Here is a 25,020-nt window from a genome sequence, read left to right as displayed (position 1 = left end):
AGTGTGTCTATATGAGGTAGACTGACCCCAAACCGTGGTGCCTACTGGGACATTCACAAAGGCGACACACATCCATTAAGGATCTGTGGAGTCGTCGTCTTTCAGAATATGGGTTATTGACTTCAAATGGTTATTTCAAACTGTCTACCTTTAGGGAACCTTTTTCACATCATCAGCAAATAAATCCTTGCATGTCGGCAACACATCTTGCACCATGCTCTAGGGTGCACAATCAGTTCATTTGGGACGCTTGTCTGGCCTGATCTGTCAGTTAACTGGGATAAAACCATTGCATTGTTCTGCCAATCCAGTATCCTGGACACTCCACAGGGTCCACTGCTAACACCTGCCCTATTGCCCTGGACTCTATTTACGCAAATTTATTCTCATAAATCATGACATGGTAATAATAATAATAATAAATAATAATAAAATTTTATTTATATCCCGCCCTCCCTAGCCGAAGATGGACTCAGAGCAGCTAAGAGCCTGCTGCCATTTTAATTTTACCCAATGCCCCAAGCGTAGTGGGCATTTTGGGAATTAAAATGGTGTCTGGTTCCTAGATCCAGGTGCTGTTGTTTAGTCGTTTAGTCGTGTCCGACTCTTCGTGACCCCATGGACCAGAGCACGCCAGGCACTCCTGTCTTCCACTGCCTCCCGCAGTTTGGTCAAACTCATGCTGGTAGCTTTGAGAACACTGTCCAACCATCTCGTCCTCTGTCGTCCCCTTCTCCTTGTGCCCTCCATCTTTCCCAACATCAGGGTCTTTTCCAGGGAGTCTTCTCTTCTCATGAGGTGGCCAAAGTATTGGAGCCTCAGCTTCAGGATCTGTCCTTCCAGTGAGCACTCAGGGCTGATTTCCTTAAGAATGGATAGGTTTGATCTTCTTGCAGTCCATGGGACTCTCAAGAGTCCCATGGACTGCAAGAGATCCAGGTACCTGGCCCTAATCAGAGTACTGCTGTCATTTGCCCTCACTACCTGGTAGCTCACTTGGCAAGCCTGTTGCTGTTGGAGGGTGCTACTCAGAGGGTACTTTGCCAAGGGCCTCCTCAAACCTGGAGCTAGCTTTACCACACTGTTACCTTTTGTTAAGCGGCCATGTTTGTATGTCGCACTAAACTATGCTTGGTTTATTTATCTGATCTCTATACAACCCTTTCTCCCAATCAATAGCCCAGGGCAGTGTACAACATAATTAAAATACCATTACAAAAAATTCCAGGCAAAAATTGGGACTTTTAATTCCTGAAGGACCAGGTGAATACAGGAGTCTTTAGCAGTCTTTAGCAGGCCTCTAAATGTCTACAGTGAGGGGAACAGCCATATTTCTTCAGGGAAAGAGTCCTAAAGTCTTGGTGCCATCACTAAGAAGGCCCTGTCTTCTCTAATCACACCGTAACAATGCTAGGAAACTTAGGAAGAGTTAGCATTCACCAATCCGTCCTTTCTTTTGGGTTGTTCCAATCTACTATTGGCTCCTGGCTATGCCTTTGGATGAGCTAGCAGTTCTTCTGGAGTAGATTATTTCCATTTCTCAATGTTTCCATGGTAACCTGCAACCAGCAAGCCAAGACCTTCCTCCTTCAACATACACGGTTTTTCTTTCCCACCCAGCTCACCTTACTTCACCTTATGGAACTGCCTCCCAGATAAAAACCTATGATTTTGTCTTTATGGCTCCATAACTTGCCTTAGGTTGTAGCTGACTAAAGTTATAATACTCTATTGACTCAACCTGGCTACTTGCCTGTAGACCAGAGCTCACTGAGTTCCTGCCTGTTGGCCAAACTCCTGGCAGAGCCACATGGATTTTCAATTTCAATTCAGCATTTTCCAAATATTACTGCTTCATAGGAATAATTACAGAGCGTTCTCATGGAGTTTGACCATTATGTTGGAACTGCTTCTGGGTAGACTCATGAACTGCCAAATTAATTCCTGTAGCATTGAAGTTCTGGAGAATGGCTGGGAGGAGGTGTGCAATTTCAGGACCTGCAAAGTAAGTTCTAAGGCAATTGTATCCAACCAAAGAAGTCTGTTTCCATTCCCTTACCAGCTACTGTCAGAGAGAAATTTAAGGGGTTCTTACTGTTGAACTAAGATTTCTGAATCTCAGTGTTACAGAATCTACAATTCATTGGCTCATACAAAGCTTACACCAATTATTGTGTCCTGGGGGCATACAGAGATTACAACAACGCCCATTCTTCTTCTTCTTCTTCTTCCTCCTCCTCCTCCTCCTCCTCCTCCTCCTATTATTTATTTTTCGGAGGCAAATGAAGCCATTGGATCCGTACTATTTCCTTCATTTAATCTAAACTCTAGGTCCTGGGCTTTAACAGGCTAGATTAAAGGATGCAGGAGCCCTATACTATCCCTGTGCCAGAGACCAAACCTAATTCATCTCTACCAGCATTTCAGAACATAAGAACAGTCCAGTCTAGCACCCTGTTCTCACAGTGACCAACCAGGAGCTTATGGGAAGCCTGCAAGCAGAATCCTAGTGCATCAGAACTCTCCCAGTTGTGATTCCCAGCAGCTGCTATACAGAAATGCCCTGCCTCTGGCAAGAGAGGTAGAACATAGCCATCATAGCTAGTAGCCAAGAGAGCCAATGCTCATCCACAGAAGCTGCACCTAAGACCTGCAACTGAACAGAAATCATGGCCATTCTATTCTTCATTCTGGAAAGGTGTCTGAAATTTTAGTCAAACCTACATACTGTAACTACTGTCCCTTTCTGACGTTATCACTTTTTAGCATCTTCAGCTCACTATGAAATTCCCCTGTAGTTTCATCATAGTATAAGGTCCATAGCCTACTTTGCATAACTGTTAATCCGTCCTATGAACTTACTATTTTTAAATGAGGGTTTACATATCTGTACTCTGGCAAACCTAACTGAGAAGGTTTGAACCATTAGACTGAAGTTACATCCCACACACACATTGTTCTCCAGAATTGCAGTTTGGTTTCCTTGCTGACATGAGGAACATGCTTCACACGTGTGAAATATCTGAGCCAAAGGGATCCAGACATATCAGCAATGAAGCCACAACACAAAGAAAGCAGCCGCAAAAAAAGATTCAGGACAAATCAACTGACTGAAAGCACTTGGGTGACTGAACTATCCAAAGTTCTTTAGATCCGAAATTGGTCCGAAAACAGCAGACCTGTCTGGAAAGAGCAGACCAGGAGGATGCTGCTTGACTTCCACAGATGCAATGAAAATCAAAACAAACCCACAGACATAATCGCCCTCATGTGAGATGGGTGGGTGGGTAACACAAGTCCTGCCCCTCTGCTTTATAGTCACTTTCCTGCAGCTATAAATGACTGCAGTGAGTGCCACTTCAAAGAGAAGCTGATGAAAGGCACTTGAGGGACCTGTGGGGCTTTGGAGGAGGTGGGAGCCTCAAATCCAATCCCACCCAGCAGTTTTGCATAAATAAATAAATCATCGGCAGAGAAAGGGAGAGCAGAGGAGGTTGCTTTGGGAAGCCGTGCAGCCAGCATATCTGAGACAGAGAGGAGAGGAGAGAAGAGAGTGAGTGTGTGTATGTGTGTCATATTACAGAGAAGTCAGGAACAGCCACAGTACAACTCCCAATCATTTGAGAATTACCTCTCTCTAATGGGGACCTCCATGCACAATCTGTTGCCTGCTCTGCTAAGGAACTGAAAACTTATCAAACAAAGAGGGAGGGAGGAAAAACAGAGACAACAAACGAGGCTGAAAGACAAACAACAACAACAACAGCCCTGATCAGATTCTTTCCCCTCCCCTCCCCAAAAAACTCCAAAACTTTTCTGGAGTTTGATTTTTTCCCTCGGAAAGGGAAAATTCTTTTCCCTTCACCTCCTTTTGATCCCTATACATTTTTGTTTGGTTTTGTTAGCTGTCCTTTTTTTTTCTTCCTTCAGTGGCATTTGGGATTCCCTTGGACGGTGCTCTTTTCATGCGTTCTGGATTGTACTTCTGAGAGGAAGATTGCAGCTTTATTTATACTATATTTATTTATTTATTGCCTCTCAGGCCAGGGAAGGAATGGTGGTGGAGGAGAAGGGCTGGAAGGGGGCTGCTCCTGGTGCCTTGGAGAGCGGCTGCCTCACACATCCCAGGACAGGAGATGGGGAAAGATGCTGTAAGATACCTCTTCTGCTGAGCTCTGGGCTGCCTGGAGTATCTTTACTTTCTTTGGTGCTCAGCCTCCTGCTGTACTTCAGGACGTCGGACCTGCAATCCAGGGTTTCAGATTTGGAGGCAGACAGATCCGCTCCGCTGCCTGCCTGCCTCTCCGCAGACCAAATGGAGACAGCTATTTTGGGAAGAGTTGACCAACTGCTTGCTGAGGTCGGTGCTCTTTCATTTTCACAAATATGTTTAAAACCCTCTGTCCTAGTCTTCTTCCTGCAAAATCCAAGCTTCTTGTGGAGTTGTTTTGGCAAATGATACACCAGAGTCTCTGCTGTTGCCAAGCACTGTGAAATGTCTCTGATCCTTTCTCTGGGGCTTGGGATTTCACTTCTGTTTGACAGCCCACGAGTTCTCCGAGCCTTCCTTGGCAGCTTTAAATTATGTCAGCTTTCCTCCCTCTTATTCTTCTCCCCAGCAGAAATAGATGAGTAGGTAGGTTGACAAGCAGACCAGATAAATAACTAGCATAGAATTAACATCACCTGTTTAATCTATGCAGCTTGAGTCTATAGGTGGGAGCGTGAGTTCACTGGGACTTTTGCCCGAGGAAGTGTGCACAGGAATGCAGTCCCGAAGTGACAGCCAGATCCTATGCATCTTTACTTCAAAGTATGCACCCCTGGATTCAATAAAGCTTTCTTCCATATAAGTATACATGGGATTGCAGACTTACATCTGGTAACTGGAAGCTTGTGGACTGATACGGCAAAGCTGAAACCAATCGGAAGCTGCACATGGGGGAGCAAGCATTGAAGCTCACTAAAGTAGCTAAACATGCAGAGTCTATAATCAGGTAGAAGGGAAAGAGGATCAGGGAAAGGTTAAGGGGCATCTTGATTCCTCATTGCTTGTTGGAAGGCTTTCAGAATAAGCTGCTCTCCATTTCAACCCAGGTTGCTTTCTTCTTCTTTTTTACAGATGTTGCTTTGCAGCGGGGGTGGGGTGGGAACACGATGGCAAAAAGCAATATACTGGCAAGGCAGTGCTAAGAAGTAAAACTAACTCTGCTAAGAATCTCATAGGTGGAGGGGGAGGAGAATAACAATGAAATTAGAGAGGATCTGTTTACTGACTCTTGGCGGGGTGGGGGGCAACTGCATAAACAAGTGCTGTTACGAGGAGTTGGCAAGACCACACACAGAGAGAAATAAGATCTTGAAGCTCGGATGCAGACTACTCCAGTCCGGTCACATGAGAATTCCCACTGCTCTGCTCCAGTGTGCCAATCTCTGTGGCCCCTTCACTCTTTCTGCCAGGTGTGGCCAATGGCCATGTTGCATCTCTTTTACATCATTAATTACATGTGTGTTTGAAGCAGCATTCTACACTCCCAACCAGCAGTGGCTCCTTTGGACCTTATCCCGAGTTCTTTCCAAGTCCTGCTGCCTGAGATCATGTTAACTGAAGATGCCAGGCTTTGAATCTAGGGCCTCCTGAATGCACTCTGCCACTGATCTGCAGCTGTTCCCCTATGCTTTCCATGTTTAATATTAAACACCTCATGGATACGGATGCATTTTAGACTCACAGCCATTCCATAAGCATTTCTCCCAGTTCACAGGTGGTGCAGATGAGTCACAGAGCATATTCCAAGTTTCAGAGTAGCCAGGGATGGAAGACAACTCTCCAGAATCTCAATCCAATGCCTTGACTGGAAACTAGCTTCTTTATCCTTGCCATGCAGAGCTCCCCCCCCCCCCCCGCCAAGCCGGAACTAAGTTCTCAGGTGAGCGCCATTGCCATTATAAGAGAACAGGGGAGGCATTCACAGTGAGTTCCAGCACCTCTTTTCTAGAAAAATAGCACTGTTGCCATGTTTTGTACAATCTATTACATGCAAATTGATGCTTTTGAATTATGGTGCTGGAGGAGACTCTTGAGAGTCCCATGGACTGCAAGAAGATCAAACCTATCCATTCTTAAGGAAATCAGCCCTGAGTGCTCACTGGAAGGACAGATCCTGAAGCTGAGGCTCCAATACTTTGGCCACCTCATGAGAAGAGAAGACTCCCTGGAAAAGACCCTGATGTTAGGAAAGATGGAGGGCACAAGGAGAAGGGGACGACAGAGGATGAGATGGTTGGATAGTGTTCTCGCAGCTACCAGCATGAGTTTGACCAAACTGTGGGAGGCAGTGGAAGACAGGAGTGCCTGGCGTGCTCTGGTCCATGGGGTCACGAAGCGTCGGACACGACTAAACGCCTAAACAACAACAATTACATGCAAGCCCCAAATAATATGTTGATGCTTGCTTGTGGGATGAGAGTAACTTAAACAATGAAATATTGCCTCTCAACTAATTATTGTTATTTCCTGTTCTCTAAAAACAGCTATGTTCTTCCTTAATTAATTTCATGTCCTTAGGAAGAACAAACAGATGGTAGATTTTGAAGGGGGATACATGAGAGAAGCATAGAGACACACAGAGGCAGGAGTCCTGTCTGTGGAAGACTGGCTGCACTCCAGCATAAGGAGATAATTCGCTATCAGATTGTGCCTGAAACCTGGCCTACATGTGCAGCAGGATAAGGTTGTAGAGTTCTGCGGGGATGGGATGGACTGTACCACTTTGGATTAAGGGCTGAGCCAAAATTTCTCAGAATACTTTTTTTTTTGCCAGGGGGGTGGGGACCCTTGAGATTTTTCTTTCTCCACCTAGCTATAAAATGAAGGCCACTTTGCAGCATTTTATTTAAATATTCTGCCGTCCTTCTATCCCCCCCTTCCGCTGTATGCCCTGGAATGGCACAATGTTCAGCGCATCAAAGAGGATGCAAAATGATGCCTACATAGTTGCTGTTGCTGTCCTTTGCAGCAGAGAGCCAGTGTGGTGTAGTGGTTAAGAGCGGTAGTCTCGTAATCTGGGGAACCGGGTTCGCGTCTCCGCTCCTCCACATGCAGCTGCTGGGTGACCTTGGGCCAGTCACACTTGTTTGAAGTCTCTCAGCCCCACTCACCTCACAGAGTGTTTATTGTGGGGGAGGAAGGGAAAGGAGAATGTTAGCCGCTTTGAGTCTCCTTAAAGGGAGTGAAAGGCGGGATATCAAATAAAATAATAAAAAAAAAAGATGAGCAAACAAACCCTTTGTGGGAGGCTGAGGGGGAGAAGAAAAGAAGCTGCTAAAGGATGTGGGCGGCGCTGTGGGTTAAACCACAGAGCCTAGGGCTTGCCGATCAGAAAGTCAGCGGTTCGAATCCCCGTGCCGGGGTGAGCTCCCATTGCTCGGTCCCTGCTCCTGCCAACCTAGCAGTTCAAAAGCATGTCAAAGTGCAAGTAGATATATAGGTACTGCTCCAGTGGGAAGTAAACGGCGTTTCCATGCACTGCTCTGGTTCGCCAGAAGCGGCTTAGTCATGCTGGCCATATGACCTGGAAGCTGTACGCCGGCTCCCTTGGCCAATAAAGCCAGATGAGCACCACAACCCCAGAGTTTTCTGTGACTGGACTGAATGGTCAGAGGTCCCTTTAAAGGTAAGGCCCATCGCTGAGAAAACGTTGGAGATTTTTTCCTGCTCTTGGAGAAAATTGATGAAATGGTTCCCTCCGTTTTTCTGCCCACAAACAATGTGGAGACCAATCTTAGGCAGAGCTGTGTTTCATACTATATGTGGGAAGGACACCACTTTTGAAAACGCTTGTATATGTATTTTAAAATCTCTGTAAGTAGGAAATTGGTGCCACAAGGGTTGAGCTGAGCTAGAACTGTTGTCCTATTTTGTTTGTTTGTTTGTTTGTTTGTTTTGTTATCTGAAGTAGTACAGTGCCTCTGGAAGATTCTGCTACCACTTTTTCTGCTGCATGTGCAGAACAATCAAGTCTTCTGATAGGAGGGACTGGGAAAAACAGCACAATGAGAGTTTTTGATCTAAAAATATGGGGACTTCTTGCTTTTACAACCATTAATTGCTGGTTTGCGCAATTGTTTTGACAAAGCTGTGCCATTGGTAAGGGCTGCAGCTAAGTGGCAGGTAGAGCAGTTCCCAGGTTCAAACCTTGGCATCTCCAGCTAGGGCTTGGAATGTCCCCCTTTCCAACTTTCCCCGGCTCTTCATCCATCACAATGATTGGCATTTCATTTCGCTAACATACACTGAATAACTAATGTTTGAAACCCAAACACAAAGTTTGTTATATAAATGGTGGGGCTCGTGGTGCGTGTGGTAAAAAAAGTGACATTCTAGGCAGTACTGCAAATATATTACTATGCTCAACAACCATAGACACACACTTCCTCCTGACCGAATCATAGAAATTATCTTCCCTAGACCAGCATTTTGTTTTGTTTTTAAAATTTCTATTGGTTTATCTGTCCATTTCTTTAGGAATTTACATACCATATTTCACCATAAGGTCACAGGACGACGTACAGCACATTAAAACACATCAGCAGATATTCTAAAAGCTATTAAAACAGAAATACAAGACAAGCACAGCATAGACTAAGAAAGAAAGCATAAAATTTCTATATTACAATATACAAGGTGGTTTACAAGCTGAAGAAACAACAATTTTTGTTGTGAATTGCAGAGGAAAATGGTGGTTAAGCTTCCTTTGTCTACCATTAGTGAAAGACCCATGATAATCTCACAAGGAACAACATGGTTCCATGGCACATGACTGGGAAAACCTTTTGTTGGACTACAACTCCCACCATCCCTGGCAACTGACTGGTCTTGCTAGTTAGGGATGATGGGAGTTGTAGACCAACAACAGCTGGGGACCCAAGTTTGAGAAACACTAGATTCATTGAAAAAGTGTATTCTATTAGATTGATCAAGATGCAGTTGCACTTGCTTTGCTGGAGTTAACCAGAGCAGGTGAGAAGAGAATGATACACGGTAATGGGCTCTTTCTACTTTGTTCTCTGTGAGTGCCAAAGGAAAGATTGACAAGCAAGTATGGAGGAGAGAGGCATGAGGGAGTTGCTGAGGCAAGATAAAGTGGAAAAGAAATACAGGCAATTCTGGTAAGCGACAGGGAAAGGAATGGAGAAAGCAAGGATAGGAGACTATCATATAGGATGTCAAGAGAGATGGATAGCAGAATGGAACCAGGAAAGAAAACAGTATAGAATGACTCACCCCCCAAGCAGAGCATTAAGTCCCTACTCTTTTTCACGTTGTCAGTACTTCTACCGTCACATTCTCATGAACAAGTTACAGTGGCTCCTAATGAGTTTTACAGCTGCAAGGTTCACATCATTCAACAACAACACAGAATAAAGCACAGTGTGGTTTTTAAGGGAGGCGGAGGGAAGCAAATGCGCTGAATTAATGAAGCAGCTCAGCTTTAACTTGGTTTCTTTCCTCCTTATTTTGCAAGCACGGGGCATTTTAGAAAGTTAAGCACACTTGGGCTTCCTTGATCTCAGCAGAAAAGTAAAGCATTTGCTTAACAGTCATTAAATCTGGCGGCTGATCCATCCTTATCTTCGGCTGAGTTCTGCCCCATAGCAGTAAATGCAAAGGACGTTGTCCTTTTCAAGCAATGTGAATGGATTTCTGTGCTTCATACATTGTGTCTATATGGGACTTTGATGCATCCTTATTCAATGATGAATGCCATAGTAAAAGTAGGTGGAGAGAATGGGCTCCTGTAACTCTAGAACTAGGGTCACCCAATAGAGTCAAGACAGACAATAGAAAGTATTTTTTCACATGAAGCCTAATTAACTAATGGCATTTCCTGTTGGCACTGCACATTATGTGGCAATGGCCATCAACTTAACTGCTTTCAAAATGAGAATAGACAAATTAATGGAGGAGAGGCCTTTCTGTGGCTATTAGCCAGAAAAACTAAGTGAAACATCATTATTCAGAGGCAGTACACCACTGGTGGGGGCATAAGCTGGGAAGGGATATTATTATGTGGCTTAGGGCCCTCGTATTTCTGGAACCGCCTCTCCTGGTATGCCCCGCAGAGGACCTTAAGGTCCATGAATAATCATAGTTTAGAGGTCCCGGGCCCTAAGGAAGTTAGATTCTCCTCCACCAGGGCCAGGGCCTTCTCAGTGATGGCTCCGACCTGGTGGAATGCTCTGTCCAATGAGACCAGGGCCCTGCAGGATTTAACTTCCTTCCGCAGGGCCTGTAAGACAGAACTATTCCACCTAGCTTTCAATTTGAACTTAGCCTGATCTTTTATTCCCCTTCCTTCCCTCCTTCTCCCCTTTTTATGAAGATTACCCACTCTGGGATCCCACAGCTAATTCTTCCCTGGTCTCCTCGCTGGCCCAAATAGGACTAATTTAGCCAGCTAGCCCTGATGATCATCTAATGTTTATTGGATGGATTTCCCCCCTAAATTGATTTTTGATTTTATTGTTATTCACGTTTTATACCGTATTTTATGCTGTTTTTTGTAGCATCAATTAAGTGTTTTAAATTTGTTGTTAGCTGCCGTGAGCCCGGTTTTCTGAACTGGGGAGGGCGGGGTTTAAATAAAAATTTATTATTAAAATTTCTATACTGCCATTCATTCGAAGAACACAAGGTGGTTTACAATATAAAAACACAAAACTGCATACAGTGGTACCTCTGGTTACGTACTTAATTCATTCCGGAGGTCTGTTCTTAACCTGAAACTGCTCTTAACCTGAAGCACCACTTTAGCTAATGGGGCCTCCTGCTGCCACCGCACCGCCGGGGCACGATTTCTGTTCTCATCCTGAAGCAAAGTTCTTAACCTGAAGCACTATTTCTGGGTTAGTGGAGTCTGTAACCTGAAGCATATGTAACCTGAAGCGTATGTAACCCGAGGTACCACTGTACTTCAATAACAAACAAAAACAATATTGTTTGTTTCCTTCATATCCTGCTATGGGCATCCTGAAAACCTCTGGGTTAACCACTGTGGGAAAAGAATGCAGTACTAAATGGAAATTTGCTCTGATCCAGGAAGGTTCTTCTATCCCTTTTCTTGTTTTTTAATGACCGATCCTAATTACATTGATCACAGCCAAGGAGGTCAGGTGCAGAAGAACAACAGGGTTGCTCCACCTTTAAGAAGTTAGGAAAAGAGAGGATTTGAACAGGTGTAGCTTGTAACTCTGTCTTCTATACAACCATCAAAGGTGCAGGAACCCTGTCTTCTTTTGCATCTGGCTGTTCCACATGTCTTAGATCGTGGTATTTATTTTCAGGTGGACCTCACAAAGTGGTTTGCATATGATTATGACAACAATAAGCATTGGGGGCACAGGGAGAGGTTATAAGAACATGACAAAGACAACCGTTTGTTTAGAGGATGTGGTAACTGCTTCTTCTCTACTCCCAGCAAGGTTAGATGATTCTGTAGGTGATGACATTTTGGGGAGGAAGGGCCATCACTGGGAGCTGGTTTGTTGGACGTAAGATCAATTGGGTTTCATGGGAGTTGTTTCCTGGTAAGTACACTCCAGAGTGTGGCCTAATGCTGCAATTCCATTTCCTTTATTGGTAACAAACCTCACTGTACTCAGTGGAACTTCCGCATGTGTAAAACACAGATAGGATCAGGCTGCATATTTGACTAAATTCAAGACAACTCAATAACACTTAACTAAAGGCTAAAGATGGCCTGAAGTCAAGATGTATAAAGAGGTTCTTTCTGTGTCTGATACTAAACAGCTGGGCCTGACAAGTACCCCAATGGAGCCCTGCATATGCCCCTAGATACTCTGAAGAAAGGGTGATGCATTTCAAAGCATCACATAATAGTATGCTTTTCTCAAAATATGATCAATGTATAGAGGTTTTGACGGACTGGTTTCTTTGTAAAGCATTACTTGGATCACTGTGTAAATTTGATTTTAATATTCTTAGCTGCGGAAGGACCTCCAGCCACGTATGAACCTAAGACACTGAAAGCCAATTAAAATATGATCCATGCATATTGTCTAACACTCAGAAGAGGGGGGGGGGGATGAAGGACTTGTGAATGGGATGCATACTTTGAGCATGGGTATATCCAGATGCAATTATCAGTTGGGACATGCTATAGTTTTTTCCTGCCTGTTGACGCACTATTGACAGATACCCTGGCAAAAATGATCAGATCCTGATTTGTTCAGAAAGATTGCACTAGCAAGAACTTTTGAACACCCAGAAGCTTAGCATTCAGCAGCTGAATGTTAATTTGAGGCAACCACCCTTCTCGGTTGCTGTTTGTCAGCATTGATGTGTCTTCCTCTCTCTATATGTGGAGGCCCAGGGCAAGTGCCCTTAAATGCTCCCTCTCCCGCAGGTTCTGTTCCTTAAGTACTACCAGTGACAGTGAGCAGCAAGCAATGGCATGAGGTTTTCTGCCAACTGTGTTTCCCTGACAAATGTGTTTGTAGACTGAGAATGATGTAGATGGTACAGAGAGTACCCTGGCTGCAAGGCGAAATTCTTCAGCATTTATGGGACAAAAAACAAAACAGTGGCATTTTAGGCATAGGCAAAGCTTTCAAAGAGAAAAAGCAACTTTCTCCCATAGCAGGTCACACTAGTGGCTCTGACTTCTAAAAGTTGACTTTATTATCACTTTGCATCTGTGCTTGTTGGACAAAGGCAACCTGGGCATGTATAAGTCATCCAATAATCCATTTGTTGTTTTTAGAGTTGTTGGAGAAGTTTTAGGAGCTGCATAGTGGGAGGGGCAATAGAACATTGTCTTCAGTTATGAATAGAGACCTAACTTTATGCTGAAAGAAACCCACAATATACCAGTACATTTGTGCTTTGGATTTAAAATCGATCATCTTGAAGAATACAGAAGATAGTGGTCTCAAGAGATTATTTTAGTTCTTTGGTGATCCAGTAGTCTGTAATGGTCTCATCTCTGCTCTGATATCCCTGTACATTCCCAACCATGCCCTTCCCTCTGCTCCCTCAAAAGACACCACTCTTTATCCCTTTCTGCACTATATACTTAGAGCTGCTTACCAGAATACCTGTGTGATACCACCTTACTTCCTTTAAATTCCTCCTTAAGACCTACCTTTTCTGTGAGGTCTTTGGGGGGTCAGGCCCCCAATTCTCATGCCCTACTGCAACTAAGCCTATAACAAAGGTATGTGAAACATTCACATATCGCTCCTGCCTCCACTTCCCTCCCAGCCCTCTGCTGTTTCCCCTGTGTCAAACTTTGATTGTAAGCTCTCCATGATGTGCACCTGCCTTTTATATTCTATAAAGTGCTACACACAGGCTACCTAAAACTAGCTTTCAAAGGATAGCTTTTGTCATTTCCATTTTGCTTGAAGGGCAATCTGAAAACTTACATACTAAATAAGTTGTTTTGATTATCACATCATTTTCCTTGGTGGAAACCCACAATTTTTTTGAAGATAGGGGTTTGTAGCTTTTCTCCGTGCGAGTACAGAAATGGTCTTTCCTTGTCTTCCAATTTACATTCCAATATATTAAGCTTCCTAAGACAGTTCTAGCCCTATGACCACCATTCTTCAATTGTCTTTAGCAGTCTAGGGTCACTTCTGAACAGCTAGTATATTGAACATTTGTCTCTACTTATTTGCACAAAATTTGTGGGGCAGAGAGGCAAGGTCAGTTATTTATTGAGCATTCATTCTGATGTACAGTAGCTGCAGGGAGATTACACAATGTTGTATCAAGCAGTCATTATCCTACACTTCCCAGTGCCTTTTCCTGTCACTCGCCTTATTGCAAAAAGTCTGGTTTTGAGTAGAAGCTGGTTTGTTGTGCAAGAGCACCAAATCAACTTTAATTGCACAAGCTGAATTTACCAGTATGTGATTGTATCCTACCCCAAAATGACAACCATCTGGTAGTGCCCTAGGTCAGAAGGTGCATATTTCCCAAGTTATTGGAATAGTATGGGAAGTAACAGTCTTTTCTGATAACAAAAAGAACCAGAAAATGCTGCATTTCTTTCTTGAGAGCCGAAATAACCTTCTCATTTCTTCTGCCACCTTTGAGTTGCAACAATACTTGGCCACAGCCAAAAAGGGAAAACAATGCCACTTTTTTCGTATCCCGACTGCCCTCCCCATTTTGACTGCCATTCTCTTTGCATTTGCCATATTCTGGTGCTATAAACAGTACATCAAAGAGCTGTGTTCTAAGCCTGAAGCATTAGCTTTCACTTGTTAGAGGACGAGTTGTCACAGAGACCTTCTGACCATGCAAATCATGTCACATGGCCTCATCCCTGAACTTGCCAGAAGGAATGACATATGGTACCCTACAAGTTCCTAATGGAGCAATCTTACTGAGATGGCAAACGCCTGTGGTAAGATCCTTAAATTAACACTTGGATGTATAAAAGGAGGCAATTAGGTCTTCAAAGACCAGGTTACATATCAAACTAAAGGATATGGATGTCCTATTTATGGCCCTAGCTGAAACTTAATACGCTCAGTTGAGAAGATCCAAGATACAGAATTAGAATCTCTCACTGGTTTTGAGGTAAACATCAAGGATGAAGAGTGGAACATTTCCAGAACAGAGGTTCATATGCATCCAAAGTTTTTGTTAAAGGGAAGACACACAGTTACATAGTATTTATTGGGAACTCCATGGTTTCAACTAGAAAACCTCACAGGCTGAGACCTAGCCTAGCAAGTTATTGTTTATGCTCAGCCATCAGAGTCTTAAGGCACTGAAGGGACTAGGTGTGTGCAGCTTCAGACCCTCTGGTTGGAAGTATAACATCTCTGGATTGACCAGCCCAGTATAAATACTAGTAGCCTAGTTGTTTTCCCATGCCAAGTTAATAAAGCAGTACCAGCCTGCAGATCAGACCCATTAAATTAATTGAGTTCAAGCCCCTGGGTTGGACAACTCACCCTTCAAGCCTAAATTTGAATATTGTTTCTTATAGCCCTAATGTGACCCTGATAATATGTAAGGTACAACTATCTGAAAATACAGACTTGTGAAGGTTGAGGGAGAAGGAATGGCATATCTATATTATAAATTGAAATTTAATAAAATAAATAAATAAAACAAAGCTGGGTTTTTTTATATAAAAAAAATTGTATGTAAACTTTCTGAATTTTGGCTTCAAATCTATTTGAAGCCCTAAACATTTTCCCTTAGAAGTAAGTCCCACTGAATTCAGTGAGACCTAATTTCTAGCAGAAATATGCTAGGGATTGCAGGTTTATGGCCTGATCCTAAACATACTTGGAAGTAAGCCCTATTGAATTCAACGAGACTTTCTCCCGAGTAACTCTGCATTGGACTGTAGCCAGATTAATAAATGATCTGATAACACAGCCGTTCCTTCTGAGTCTGAAGTGGTTAAGTTTGTGTGTGTTGCTGAGCATCTCAGTACAGTACTTAGGAAATTCAGGTCACCATATACTGAGTCTTAAAAACAGATCAAGGAGGCTAAAGATAGGTTCCTATTTCTGACAGTGTTGGTTCCTCTTATCAGGTACATGGCTAAGAAAAGGTGAACATGATACATGGTGGATTTGAAGCAAAGCTTACTTAGTTGCAATAGTGTGCCATTGCATTGGCCGTGGCACATGAATCTGATGCAGTTTTCTAAATGTTCTAGGAAGCTGCCTTATACTGAGTCGGATCCATGGTCTGTCTAGCTCCGTATTGTCTATACTGGTTGGCACTGTATAACTTTATCTGCTAAGAGATTGTTGTAATTAAGCGGTATATAAATTGTCAAAATAAATAAATAATGTAGAGGAGAACTAGCAACACTTGATGGAGCAGATTTATTACTGAGGGTTGGTGTATGTGTAGTAGATGCAGCTGTCAGAAATTAGTCTTCTCTATTAAAGACTATAATATTTGCAGGTAGGTACTCACCCCACCTCAACTGCAATCTGCATTTATGGTGACTGAGGGTAAGACAGGGGTAGGGCTTAAGGGAAGTGATGTGGTAGTTGAATACGTGTAAACATTAGTGATCACATAGGATTGGGTTGTCTTATTACATGGAGAACGTTTTTGCCTGACATTCCCATGGTGGCTACTGTATTTAGAAGAGTGCTCCCAAACCTAAATTGTTGTGTCTGCCACATGGAATTTTCCCTGCGTGGGTAATTGCCCCTTTCTGCAGCAATCCAGCCCCTCAGCAAGGAATCACATTTAGAAATTCTGTCAAATTTGCTCTGCCTGCTTTCAGTCAAGCGGATGTTGAGATTAAATTTGAAGGCAATTGTCTGTCTTTGATCCGAGACCAGATGTCTTTTCCTCGCTACACTTCTGGGCTGAATTCCTTTCAAAAGCTGTTTTCTAACATGCACAATTCTTGGGTTTCATTATTATTAATGTAGCTTTCCCCTCCTGCCTTCATTTTATAGAGATTACAATTCAACATGCCAAGACATCGGGAAGCTAGAGACATCCACCAGCGATGCAACTGTCCAGCAGGTAGGAACTCCATATTGTGGTGGTGGTGGTTATGACGGCTTTTATATGCAGTAGATATGGAGTATCATTTGAGTCTTTATGGGTATGCAAGGAGAGGGCAACTTTGATCAAATGCAAAACGCAAGCCCTTGAATTCATTGAAGGTTGTGTGAAAACCAGCATTGTTTTGGAATATTTGTTTGTTCTCTGATTATTTTTTATTTGTCTCCTTTGATCTTTGATTACTTTATTTTTTTTCAAATATTTATCCCCTGTTCCTCAACTAACAATTAAAACCAACATTCTGGTAGTGTTCTTGCTTGCAGTGTTCAGGGGCATAGCTAGCTGCTCTGGCACTCAGGGCCGCATGGGAGCGCCGCGATCCGCACACGGAGGTGCCGCAGTGAGCTGCCCACAGAGTCTGCCTGGTGGACGCAAGTCCCATGCTGCCGTTTTGGGCAGTGTGGGGCCCCGAGCCACCACATTAGTCCCAGGAGAGATGCGTGGCTCAGGCTCACTGCAGGCCAGGCCCTGCAGTAAGTGCCCCCCCCCCCCGGCGGTGTGCCATTTTGTCACCCCCCTCAAGGATGACACCGGGGCAGACTGCACCTCCCACACCTCTCTTCCTATGCCCCCGACAGTGTTCTCCTCTCTTCAAAACCTACCTCTGTTAATGCCACACACTGATGTACCATAATGTCATAATCTCTTGGGAAGGCAAATATGTCACAGCCATTCTAATTGCATTGATTTAGCTACTCTGATGACAAAGAAAAACTGGGTAGTAGGCCAAGGCATCTGAATGTTTAGAGGGTCTGAGGACTTACAAACTTTGAATTCTAAGGTCAACAAGCAACATGTGTTTAATTATATTATTTAAGGGATAGAGGGGAAATTTATTTGGTCCACATTTTAAAGCAAACTGGCTTAATTCACAGTTCTGGATTTCTATAGGGATTGGACCTTAGTTAGCAATTGAGTTGTGTATTTCTCTGGATTTTGTGACGCACTTTCAGTTCAAACATGCGCATTTTTGAGGGGAATCCATAAAAATTGCACAAAATGCATATTTATGAGGAAAGCACATACAAAAATGTGCGCAATTTTGTTGTAAAGTTTTCATATGGTTAAAAAAAAACTTCACGGAAAATGGGACGGAATGAATTTAAGATTGATTGAATGTATGCAAAACTGAGTGTTCATCTAGGTAGTTCCGTTCATCCCTATTTTATATAAACATTTCCTACAAACCATGTTTGTTCAAAATGCTGGAGTGGTTCCAGGTATTATTTTTTAAAATAATTACTTAAATAATAAAAACAAAACACACTGGTAGAAATATCTAGACATATGTCAAATATAGAAGTGCTTGAAAAGGCAAACCAACCTGTGCTTGAATGGCATTTTAGATTGGCCATCTTGATCGGGGTTTGCATTGGACCCATACACCACCTCTAGCACTCCCTGCCATTCTCCCTTTTCCAATGAAAAACAACAACATTCCTTTGGGGAAAGGGAGGAGAGTAGCAGGTTGTGGAATGGTTGCATCTACACAGGAGAGTCTCTCCTCATCAGCAAATGACACATGGGATGTCTTTTCCTACTGGGCATCATGGAGTTTGACTGTATATTGCCTCTTATTAGCTACAAATGATGTGTGTGGGTTCATTTTCTCCCAGAAATTGTTACGCTTAAAATCAACCCCTATGATCTCCAACTGGAAAAAGTGTTCCACATGTCAGTCCCTCTGCTGTCAACTATCCATCCATCTTCTCTAAGCCAAGGCTTTTCCTTGGGAAAGGAGGAGAAGTAGCAGTGAAGGGGATTGGCTGTAGCAGTGGTTTTGAATGTTCATATTGACATCCCAAAAGCCCTTTGATGGGAATGAACATTTGAAAATCTTCATTTTTCAAGGAAATCAGGCGGGGGAGAGCAAGTCTCCTCTGTAGAGACTTGCTCATGAAATGTTTTAATAAAACATATTTTAATGAGTGAGACTGCTAGCTCAGGACATTGAGACTGCCTTGAATCAAAGTAATGTATACCTTTGGAATGTAAGCACAATTTTAGAAGGATTCAGTATGTTAAGGCAATGATTTAGAATGACATCCTTTAGCTACTCCTGCTTTTGATAATAATGATGATGATGTCAGGGCTGCAAGGTGATCTATGCCAGCAATATAAAATGTGGCTGTTAAAGCCAACATATTTGGTATTAATGTGTTTTTTCTAATTTATACCACTGGACACAGCTGTAGAAAAGCTATGAACACTGCAGTCCTATTCAAAATGTAACATCATGCATTTTTCTAATTTCTAATAGTGCAATCCTACACATGTTTACTCAGAAGTAAGCACCATGGAATTCACTGGGCTGGTGGGAATTATGAATGGCCATGCAGAACTGTTGATAATCTCACACATGTGGTAAATGTGGAAAGTAGTGGAATTATACTAGTGAATTTCTGCAGTTGTCAGAGTACAGTTGTCATCAAAATTTTGCCTAAAGCAAAATTCAAAGCAGTTTTGACGGTGCTTTCTCAAGTGAAACATCTGAGGAATTTGAAGGGAAGCCAGAAGAGTTTCAATGATACGAGCAACATTTGTTAAGTTAATTTTACACATGCCTATGTAACAATGAGTCAGCAAATAAGTGTGTGTGTGTGTGTGTGTGTGTGTGTGTGTGTACAAGTACATGTACAAGACTGAGTATAGCAGGGGTGGGGAATTGATGACTCATAGTTCCAATCCAGCTTGTCTGTTCTGTGGACAAAAATCCTACTAGTATCATATAGTGGCAAAACCACTGAATGAAGTGTCTCTTCCGTCCTTTAGCTGCTGCCATTGAAAATAGATCAGAGCACTCCAAAAACAGGGAACAGCACTCTCCTCTGCTCTGATGTTTCCTGAGTGCACCTTTGGGAAACAGAGCAGTTAGGAGTGCTGTTTCTTGTTCCCAGAATACTTTGATCTGCTTTTGATTGAAACATGACATTGGACAGGAAGGGTGCCTTGTTCAGCAGCACCAGTGGTGGACTGGGTTGGGGCAGACAGGTAACATTGCAACACTGAGCTGGGCAATTTAAACCCCTCCACACAATCCAGAACCACAGCAAAAATGGAAATTGAGCCAAAAAAAGTTATCCACTTATGCTTTATATGGATGCATATAAGCATTTATTTATGTATTTATTTACTTACATTCAGATCCGGATTGGTCCATCAGTATAGTGACAGTCCTAACTTAATCTTGTACAATATTATGTTGAGGCAAATTAGTTTATTTCCCCAAATATTCCTTTAAAACCTGCCTTTTAGAACAATGTCCCCTCGCAGCGGCTTCCAAAAAGAGATAAAAGCAATACAGTAAAATTTTTAAAATATATATTCAAAACTAAAAACCAGGCAAACACCAGTAGTGTAAAACAAACATCAAGAAAGGCTGGACAGAACAAATAAATACTTAGTGCCTGCTTAAAAGTAACAAAATAATGGAACCTCGTTGAGATTCCTGCAACTCTTCCTTTCCCTAACCAAATAGCACTCCTGTTGCAGCTGCACTGGCACCTCCATATGCCCTAAGAGTCCCCCCCACCCCATTCTACATTCTTGACAATTTTCTTAAAGTGCTGCAATATCTCACCAATACAATTGATACACCTGAGAGAACACACATGTGGTGTGTGGACTTTAAAACTGCAAACACCACACACGGAGGTTGAGATGTCTGATTGCGTAATTGCTCTGGAAGATGTGTATGAAACAAACGCTTTAAAACATAAACAGTGTGAGCAAGAGCAGACAGCAAGAGTGATGTAGTGCTGTCTGTCTGCATACCAGCAGGTCAGAGAAAGCATGACTTTCATAATGCCTCGAGGTCCACAAGCAAACTGAAGCATCTTGTAAAATTATATCCCTCAATGTCTGTCATTGTCTTCTTTTGCACTGGCCATTATCAAAAGAAGGGATCTAGTCAGCTGCTGAAATACACTTGGGACACCTCTCAACTTAAGAGTAGCTATTTATGCCACATTTCTCAATGAGAAATAGGTCTTTATTTTACTGGGTAGCTGAATCATATGCTTCCACTTAGTGTTGAGCGAAGATGGGGGGGGGGGGGCGTTTCAAGAAAACTTTGCTCTCTGTGACATGCCCCCCTCCCAATATTTGAGCAATCATTCTGTGTTGTTCCTACTCTCCTCTGGAGAGGTAGCCTTGTTTCGAATGAATGGATGAGTGACTACATAACCAAGGAATAATTGGGTAACATGCATACATGAATCTGTGACTTCCTTTTTTGCCTCTAGGCACCTGTTGTATCATTACCAAAGATTCCAAGGATATGGATGCCATCTGCAAAATTCCCACTCTCATCCATTTCAGTCACTCTACTGAATTCAATGGGGGGAATGCGGAATTGGAGTAGTGGTCTGGCAGGCGGGGCTCCGGTTGACTTTGAACAATGCAGGACTTCCGGGTTGGCGCCATCGCCGAATGGCGGACTCCCTCCGAGCTCCGGAGGGAGCCTGCTCGGCAGGGGCTGGGTCCTACCGCACCGGCGATGCGGGGACCCTTAAAAACCACGGCCACGAGGGTCGTGGACATGGAGACTCGGCTGGCACCGCTAGCGCCCTCCCGACTCGTGAAGGAGCCTTTTTAAAGGCTACGGATCGGGTGCCGGGGAGAAGCGTGGTGCTTTGAGTCCTCTGCTATCCCTGCCGAGCGCAGCCGCATGCCATCCGGCGGAGAGCGCTGACTTCTTCCATTGAAAATTCGGACTTTTAGACAACAACCCGTGAGTAATTTGGAAACTGGGTTTAAAAGGAGGAAAAAAAGAATTTCTTTTTGAATTGGATACGAGCGGGGGGGGATCCAAAAAGGAAGTCAGTCCCCCCCCCTATTGTAAACCTTTCAAGACAAGGACGGGGAAACCAAGGTCCAAAAAGATTTGTATTGCTGATAAAAACTAAGAATTCCACGATGGGGAATCATAAGAACTGTGCTGGAGGACGAATTGAGGGAGAAGAAACGTAATCCCCCCCCCCTGGGAACCGGGGTGATTGAAGAGAGAGCCTGGTGAAAAGAGTCGGAGATTTTGACAGCTGTCAAAGTAGCTGTCAAAGTCGGAAAGCAGAGAGGATTTTATTATGAGAACTTTGCTGGCTAAATTTGTTACAATTTGCTACAACTTGTTAAAACTTGGATACAAAATGGCGAAAACATGGATAACAATCGGACTTTTGGACTAGAGAAGACAAAGTTACAACAATCCCCCTAGAGGAGTTTCGGGACATTACAAAGATGGTCGTAAGTGGAAAAACACCATTGGAATTTTACAGGACTGGTTATCTTCTGGGAAAGCTGCAAAACGGAAATAATATTTTGTCTACAGGGTGTTCAGCTAAAGGAGACAATAGAATTTTCTATTGAAGAAAGGAAGGGACTGAACGCAAGTTTTTGTTCCTGAATAACAATAATCCCTGCAGACTTACTAAGCTTCTGAATTAGAACGTTTCAGCAGCGGAACAAGAGGAAACTGGACTACAATTTGGAAAGAACAATGGGGGGAGCTTTATTAAAGATCTGAAGTTAAGTGTTCTAAAAATAATTATGAAAGGAAAAAAAAAAAAAAAACCAGCAAGGAGTTGGGGGAAATAGGTGATTTATGGATTGTAAGAATTCCAGGCGGATAACATGGTTTGGTGGTCAGGGGGAAATTAAACCGGGGACAGGGGGGGAGAACTAAAATCCAAAGGCTTGTTAACTTCTTTTTTTTTGAACTGGCTTTGTCTCATCTATTATACTCTTTATTTCTTATTTCTGATACTTCTATTATGTGGGGTGTCTTTATTATTAAAAAAAAAGGGAAATTGTGGAATGAAAATGGGGTGGGCCCTGGGAAAGAAATTTTTTGTGTTTTATTAAGGGTATTGATGTGGAGTGTAGAAATTTTAAATTCGAATAATGGTTTAAACAAATTAAGTTTTTAATCAGAACTGAGAGCTTGTGGAGCCAACAATATGAAAAAGGAATATGGTAGGGGTGGGGGAAGGGGGGAGTCCCAGAAAGTGGATATATGAAAATAAGGCTATGAACGTATTTTAATTCTTGCTTTCTGTATTTTTTTTGAAAATCTTAATAAATATTATTTTAAAAAAAAAAAAGACTTTGAACAATGCAAGTGTGCTTTCTCACTGTGAATATTAAACCAGGAAAAGACCTTGGAAACCACTACACTCTTGACATCCCGCCCCCCAATGCCTGATATGCTTATGGCCTAGATGGATTCTTGATCCTAGACATTGTGGTCCTTGTGGGCAGACGTGAAGCTTTCTCAAACTTTAGGAGAGTCAGCATGATGTTTTCAAGGTTCTCTTCTAAAGCCAGCCCCTTATGGTGCCTATAAACAAGGAGACCTCATGTTCCTTCTTGAAAATAAATGTTTACCATAAGTGACATTGCACCATATTTCCCACAGATTCTTCCCCGATTTCCGAGTTCTGCCTAGTGTGCAGAAAGGAAAAGAGAACACAAGTTCATCTGCAGACTTTTTGAAAGCAGCAGGGAAATTGTAAATGGTCCAAACTGTAAAATTTGTACTTTTAGTTTAACAGACGACTGAGTAAAGCAAAGCTGTAAAGAGGATACATAAGTGTGTGTGTGTGTTGGTTATCTTAGCACTAAAGATAAGAACAATATAGACAGAAGTAAAAACACAGTGTTTTAATGTTATTTATAGACACGATAAGGAAATCTATGTTTCCTTAGACTCAGGAAACCGACGCTACTAATCTGTCATGCTTTGGGATAGGTGTGGCACCCGCTTTGAGTTGAGTTTTTCTCTAGGGTCACCAAAGGTTTAAAGATCACCCTAAGACTGTACAGGAAGTCTCCGAGCTGTGTCCGTGATTGTTAGCTGCTGTGGTCTTGGCTGTTGCTGCCTAGCATCTTTGGATCTGATAAATGTTATTGTGAACTTTGTCAAAGCCTGTACTTCACCCAGTTTTTAGAGCAAGAGTTGCTGCATGTTGTGTGACATACTGACCCCATTCCCAAAATAATATTTTCAAGGTACTCTTAATACAATAAGTTTCTGGTTAAATGAGATAATTCCATGACTCCTTAAAGGCTAACACATTATGGGAGCATAAGCTTTCATGGGCAGCCTAGAACCCACTTTATCGGCTAAGGAGCTGAACTATTTTTGGATTTCAATTGCTTATGCAGTTGTCTAAAATTCATGATTGCATTTTCATTTGAGAAAAAATCCCCCAACTTTTAACCCCTGAAAAACATTTTAAAGAAAGAAGGAACTGAACACACATCTGCAAAAGCATCCCATTAATTAAGCATTAGAATATCAACATATGTTGTTATAGGCTTGGGTCTCATAAGTCACCTTTGAAGGAAGAATCCTTAGAAGTTTTAGAATGAAGTGTAAGGGATTAAGAAACAGCCAGCACAAAGTTGGCCATGGAGGTATTGTTCCACTCCATATCTAGAAGAAACCTGTTTTCCAGCTGTAGGCATAATTGTCTACTGTCCCGCTTTGAGCGGGACACCCCAGAATTACAGAAGTCATTCCAGCTTCTGACTGGATCCCGAGATGTCCTGTTTTGGCTCCCACAGGAATGCAGCCCCCAAAGGTACCCGTTTTGAGGGGCCGTACTCTCCCAGGAGCCAGGTGACACCTGTGGGAGCAGGATCCCAAAAGACACATATCCTGATCGCCCTCTGTGGCATGTTGGAGGATATGGCTACAGGAAAAGCTATAAATTTAATCTGTAGTTTGGTGTGTATTTATTTTTTAAACTTCAAATAGGAAGTTATGGAGGGCACTCCTCAGGTTGGGACTGGGGTGTGTCAGTTCTGCAGTTGCAACAAAAACAATTTCCCCTACCAAAGTTGCTGTTTGCATAAGGAGGGATACCAATAGAAGCTTCTCTCCTGACATAAAAATCAACTTTAGGGGGGAATTTTCATCAGTACTTCCATCCCTCACCACCGTCCACATCCTCATCAGCTCCCCACCCTTCCCATGATTGCTGTTTAATGCTTTTCTAAAAATAAATAAACCACACAACTCCAAACAATGGGTTGATATAACATGTAACTTGGCTCTATGGTTCCAGTGAAATCTGATGCCAGATAGATAAACTGTCCTAAACAGCTTCCCAAAGCCATGGGGGGAAACCCACCTGGAACACTTAAAAGTATTCAGCTAGTTGGTATTCAAACTAAAGTGGGGTGGATAAGCTAGAAAGAAAGAGTTTTCAAACTATCCATAATGGGTTCTATGTCAAAAATAAAAATAAAGAGATAGGCTATTCTGAGGGGGCAGGAAATAGTTGAAATGAAATCTCTACTAACAGCCATCCTTCAGGATCTAGCAGGAACTATCTGAAGCTAGGTGTGTGGAAAAATACATATTTCACAGACAACTGTTTTGTCCATGTGTATTTTGATTTGGCATTTGACAATAAAGAGAGGCATTG

At 42.7% G+C, this 25,020-nt stretch overlaps 1 long non-coding RNA gene across 1 annotated transcript in view; it reads left to right on the top strand.

The window, feature by feature from the left end:
* LOC308476841 overlaps positions 1-16,547 on the top strand; it is a 61,416-nt gene extending 44,869 nt beyond the window's left edge. The window contains exon 4 of the long non-coding RNA XR_013986126.1: positions 16,477-16,547. This is a non-coding gene — a long non-coding RNA (uncharacterized lncRNA). The remainder of the gene's footprint in view (positions 1-16,476) is intronic.
* The last annotated feature ends 8,473 nt before the right edge of the window (positions 16,548-25,020 follow it).

This window comes from Podarcis pityusensis, assembly GCF_964106645.2.
Source record: "Podarcis pityusensis genome assembly, chromosome: 5".
Taxonomy (NCBI): domain Eukaryota; kingdom Metazoa; phylum Chordata; class Lepidosauria; order Squamata; family Lacertidae; genus Podarcis; species Podarcis pityusensis.
This window is presented reverse-complemented; position numbering and strand designations above follow the sequence as displayed.